Below are 6,416 nucleotides of genomic sequence, written 5' to 3'. Positions count from 1 at the left end.
AGTTGCTACTATGAGTTGGTTGTACATTGATTGCGCGAAAACGCATTGGTAACTCGATGTTATAAAACGTTCCTTTGTGTATGATTCAACAAGTAGTAGAACAATCCATATGAGTCAAAGTTTATCCATTCCTTTTACCTTCGGAATAAAAGCGATATTTGTGGGCCCCTCGATGATTTAGTGATGACAAATGTAAGTGCTCGGCCGGGGCTGGACTGATTTGATTTGTTTAATTAGCTAGTCGTCATAAATCAGAAATCGGGAAACAACAAATGGACAGAGAGAATGATTTTTGATCCATGTCTAAGTCCATATGATATCTATAATGGAGGAATATATGATCCCTTATCTAATGGACAAGTCATTGACGAGATCAGAGTTCAGTTACAACGTCAGAGTTCGACAGCGGCTTAAAGAGCTACGAATAAGTTGTAGAGGAACCAATTAACTTGACAAGCTTATCATGAATAGCTTGTAAATGTAGTTTTGTCACCTGAGCATCATCTCATTTTCATTTGGAAGTCGATAAGGACTATAGTAAGTGGACTCAAAATCAAAGTCTGAACCTCCCAAAATAGGCTCAGAGTCTGTTGAAGGTGATGGTGATAGAGGTTTTGTAGTAACAAGTGTGTTAATGCCAACGGTATGTGCCCCCGTATCAGATACGTTGACACTCACCGAGGTTCCAGTGGTTGTGGTTGTTGTAGCTTGAGAAAAGATTGGTGGTGGTAGTGGAGCAGTAGTAGTAGGTTGAGAAGTGACAGGTGGTGGAACGAGAGCAACCGAGATTGGTATTGTTGTTTGTTTTGGAAAAGGAGGAGGAGTAGGAAGGGGAATCTGTACCTCGGGAGTTGGAGATTAGGGAGGAGTATTTCCCCTTGGTGAGTCTTCGTTTTGAACTTCTTCTTCTTCATTGGCTGGATTGTACTCTGCGTTGGAAGCAGAAGGCTTCGGTACCTTCGGTCGGTTAGCCATCTTCTTAACCTTTTTGTTTTTGGAAGACGAAGGTGCATCTGTATCAGCCTTACGCTTTTTAGGAGATGAGGGACCTTCGGTCTCGGCTTTCTTAGACTCCGGTTTCTTCCCTCTCTTGGCAGATTTGTCAGCTACCTCTAAAGCAGTCTGCATCTCAGGAGTGAGTTGGCATGGACCCGAAGGTGGCAATTTCCTGTAATCTGCCATTACTCTACTTTCACTAGTGACACATCGGCTCATGGATTCAGGAATTGAACCGATGTAGATGAACTTTGTAGGGTCAGTTACAATGATTTTGACTGTGTTAAAAGTAGCAATAGAAGACCGCAAAGCACCCTCCATAACATGAATCTGAAAAGTCTGAATGGCTCTGTGAGTGACTTGTTGGATTAGTGTCTAAGTCCATAACTATATTTGCTATGTACTTGACCCGACTTGGCATGGTCCATTTGGGTTGCATGGCATCATGCATTTGGATAGACTAAAATGAGAGAAATAACACTTAAGGTTTGGTAATATATTATAAGTTCTAATATATTAATAAGATTATTTAATTAGTATTTATCAAGAATTAATTTGGAATTAATTAAGTGATCAAAAGGAGACTAATTAAATATATGGGTTGATTGTGTAAATCATCCATACTTATATAGTGGGCTAATGCTCCATGGATTATCAAGTTGGGCTAAAACCCATAGGATGCTCCATGGTGTTTTTTGTACCCATGGATCATGGAAATGAAAGGCCATGACAATTAGGGTTTACATGGTGTAACCCTAATTGTGACAAACTATATAAACATCTTATTCTTGTCAAAATCGGCCACCATGAGGAACCATGAGAGAACTATGTGTGTATGGTGAGGGCTAGCCGATTTCATGAAGTGGTTCATCTCTCTCTAAGTTATTCCAAGTGTATTTAATGTTATGTGAACCATTTAAGGTGTCACACTTGGGTCACTTGACTCTTAAGCAACAAGGAATCAAGCTACATAAAAGGTATGTCTTTAAACTTGTTTTATTACCCAAGTATCAAAGATTGTATGCTAGATAGGGTAATACCTTGGAATATTCATATTTGCATGTATTATAGAGAAAACATAGATCTAAGGTATTTAGGGTTGCATGTACACTTAGGAGTGTTAGAATGCTCAAAACCCAACAGTGGTATCAGAGCCTAGGCTTGTTTTCTTTTTATAGTTGCTAAAATTGCTGAAAAATCGAAGTTTTTTGTTGTCTGAACAGCAGACTCGCCGAGTCCATAAAGGGACTCGACGAGTCCAAGCAAAACTCATCCAACTAGCCGAGTTGGACCTCCAGACAACATATCTTCGACTGTTTTGGCTGGAATTGGACTAGGAACATGACCCTAAGCTGTTTTTGAACCTATAAACCTGTTTTTGATGTGGTAATGTTCATGCTAATACAATTTCAAAGATAATTATCAATAGATTCATGTTTTGTATTAGTTTAATGATTAGGCTAATTACATGAAAAAAAGTTTGAATGGATTATCTTGTTTTTATGAGTTGCTTAAATTAATAGGAATCTTATGTGAAATTGTTGTTTTCAATCCAAATTAATCTAAGAGTTGATTCTAAAATATGTTTTTGTAACTTGTCCTCAAGTTAGATGAAAAGTCACATTTAAGATTCATAAAACTCATAAATATTTCCATAGGTTATGAATAAAGAAAAGTCACATTCTTTAATGGATTAAAGTCTTCCATAACTTGTCCTCAAGTTATGGAACTTGAAGAGTTTTTTGAATTAAAACCACTTTAAACACATAAGTTATGGAATTGAAAAGTTTTTTAATAGTTCAAAACTTGCCCTCAGGTTTTGGAATTTGAAAAGTTTTCTTTCATGAATACCTTAATTCCAAATTAAGCCCTTAGGTTTTGAAAAGTTAAACATTAAACCCTTATACTTTATAATATTATAAGTTAATACTATATATATATATATATATATATATATATATATATATATATATATATATATATATATATATATATATGTACAAGAGCAAGTTAGTCTTATCGTTAGTAGACCTCATTCACGAAGTTGGTCTATAAGGGGGGTATAAGGTTACTGCCTATAAAATGGTAGTTTAATGGGTGTCCACTCTCACCCACTGATTCCTTGACTGGTGGAGGGTCGTTAGCCGAACGGGTAGGGCAAGGACTATAATTCTCCCTTCATTAAAAGTATTAATGATAAATACTAAGTAACTAAACTTTTATAAATTTCCAATCTTAGTTACTTAGGAAAATGTGAATTTGGTGCTAACCCATGAAATTACACTTTGCACTTTGCTTAAGTCGGTTAGTGGAGCGCGTGTCGTTAACCGGCACACTAGCTTGACTTAACAAGGTAGGCAAAGGGTAACTTAATGTTTATCATAGTATCGGTGGAGCGCGTGTGGTTAACCGACACATCGATTAAGGGGTAAATATTAAGGGTACCAAGTATATTCGCATGGTTACTTCACACCTTGTTTTGTGATCCTCGGCATCCCAGTCACAAAACCTGAAGGGCACACTCGAGATTGAAACATGCCATTGAACAGTTCAATGAATCTCAAAAGATCTAGGAGTTTCAAATCCAATTAAAAACCTAATAATTTATTTTGTTTTTATGGTGGAAATTGGTGAATCGTCATTCGCCTACCTTCAAATATTCTATAGCTTGGATTACGGCATCCCTCTTCCAAGTTATAAAATATTGTGTTGGGTTCTAGCCTTAATATTTCATATTGGATGTTATATTAAGGACTTTAAATCAACTATCTTGAATATCTCCCAAAAGATGTCTAGTTCAGACATCTATGATCTTCCCAAATCTCTTGAAACTTCACTTCCTCCACCTCCTCCAATTATTCTCCCTAACCCACAAGTTTAAGGTCACTCAAGCCCTATTGGCAAGCAAGGTCTATATGTGATCACATCTTGGAGATGAAGTCACATATTGACAAGCCGGGAGAGTTGGGTGTCAAAGTCTTAAGAAAGTTGGATGTTCAATCACCTTCTAAGTCACATAGTGAGTACCTTTGGGACTACTATGAAACAGACTATGACATGGCCCTTAAATGATTTTATCTATTTGCTTGGTGCTGCTGAATCAGCAATGATTTGGAGGACTAGTAAAGCAAGTTTGATTAAGAAGATCAACTTCCCAAACCTTAAATGGACATTGACAATGGCAACATTGGATATCCAGAAAAAGCCTTCTCTTCCCAATGGAAAGGGATCGGCCATAGTCAACTCGGTTGACCAAATGGTAAAGAGAAAGCCTAAGTCTGTGATAGTCCTGTGTACCATTTCCATAGAGTCCATATGTTTATATTGCCAAAGGAAGGGGCATTGGTTACAAAAACTGCCTATTTACCTAAAGGATCATAGGGTTGATCAAGTCAATATGTTTGATTCTACTTCAGGAGAAGTCCACTATCTAACTCTGTTAAGTTTCTATTTTGAGATTCTCATTACATGATGTGACTGGGTCACATGTTGTCGTTTTAAAAATCAAAGAAAAGTGAAGGAACTTAAAGGAAGTATATGCTGATTCTGATCGCGAAGATGGATTTCGATCGCATGGTTCGGTGATCAGAATTTTTGAGCTGTTACTTAGGAGTTATGATATATTGCTTAGGAATAGATAACAACAAGTTTTTTCATATGCATTTGCACTGTAAGGATAAGTTTTTTCCGCAAAGTTTTAAAATAAAATAAAAAGGTTTTAATGTATATTTATTTTAAATATTCTTACAATTGCATTTGTGAAAAATGGTTGTTTATATGATTCCATTGATAGCAATATTGGAAAAATGGACTTGATTCTTTCGTTTGTGGTAGTGTCATAATTTACCAAAGAAGGAAAGATTCTCATCACCCAAGGTTTCAGTTGGATAGAAACTTGGAAATCATGCAAATTGTATAGTATGATGAATGAGAATTTTCATCTTTGGAAAATTAAGATTAATTCCTTGTTCACATGTATATGTGAGTGAAGTGAAGGACTAAGGGATCGAGTACACATTCTGGTGCACCGGTCAAGTCCACCACAAAAGATCGATAAGACTATTCGTCATGATTTACTAAAGTTTAGTAAATATGGTTATACTTACAAGTTTAAGTATAATTCTGAAACATTGGAAAGGTTTCGATGTATAGCAGAACGAATGAGAAGAATCAAATTAGGCAGAAAGATAAAAGTTTCTCAAATATGAAAAGATGGGATAGTACTTTAGTATCAGGTTTTGTGATCATCTTAATGATTTAGAAATCATATCACAATTAGTCCTCTAAGGAAATCTTAGTGCATTCCTATGGCTAAGAAGAGGAATCAAGAATTGCTGAAATGGTTAAATCAAGAATATGAGTCATACTTCGTTCCAAAAACAAGTCTTAGAGCCATACTCCAAGGCTGTAAGTTGAGTGACATATCTTAAAGAAAGGTTTATAACACTTATCAAATGTAAGAGTAACAGTGTCCTACTTTTGTACATTTGAAGTTGGTAAGTTGTGATGTTTTGGATAAGACAAAGACCAACTTAGGCCAATTGTGTGAAGTGTTTGTCTTGATTAGAATCCACACTATCTCTTGAATATTTGACAAGGAAGTCTTATAGGTCAAGAAGACAGTGGGAGTGAAAAAGATCCTGAAATAGTTTCAAGAACTAATCAAGAATAAAAAACCTGTATTTCATCACTAGCACACGACTAGAGGTTTATAACCTATTGTGTTGACATTTTTGTGCCTATTCCAGTAAAGTTGACTATACATTTGAGTTCTACATGTTCTCAGTTGTTTTCATATCTACTTGGAAGCAATGGCAGGCCCTGTACTGCCAGGTGGCGACAACTTAAGATTGCACAAGTTGAATCCATATAAGTCTGGATTTGTCACTAACCTAGTCTTGTGATTATGGTTTTGACAAATTCACATGGATAAGAACACATACACCATAAAATCTAAGTGTCATAATGTTTCTCTCCGATTCATGAAAATGATGGTGAGGAAACGCTTTCACTAAGTAGATTTTAGGTAGATAGCAAGTGTGATATTTGCATTCTCAAAGTCGTTAGTGGAGCATGTGTGCTTAACCGGCACACTAACATGGACTTGTGAGAAATGGCAAAGGTGTAAACAATTGAGACTATGATTACGGCATCCCTTTTCATAGTTCTAAAATTGTTTAGACACACCTGTGAGCTATCTAAGATAAGGTGTATGATTTTGATAAAGTCTTATCAAAGCATCTCGTATCAGAAATTTGAACTTTGGTAAGAAAGTCAATAAAGTATTGATTTCTAGAAGTTCAACTGATTTCTGGGTACATGTCAGAGCTAGTGGGAGCATAAGTATTATGCTAATAAGTTTCATGTTAGTGGGAGCATGATAATTACGATAAATATTGCAAGTTAGCAATGTTAATTAT

The sequence above is a fragment of the Lactuca virosa genome, chromosome 8 (assembly GCF_052849685.1).
Source record: "Lactuca virosa cultivar CGN04683 chromosome 8, Lactuca_virosa_CGN04683_v6, whole genome shotgun sequence".
In the NCBI taxonomy this organism is placed as follows: domain Eukaryota; kingdom Viridiplantae; phylum Streptophyta; class Magnoliopsida; order Asterales; family Asteraceae; genus Lactuca; species Lactuca virosa.
This window is presented reverse-complemented; position numbering follows the sequence as displayed.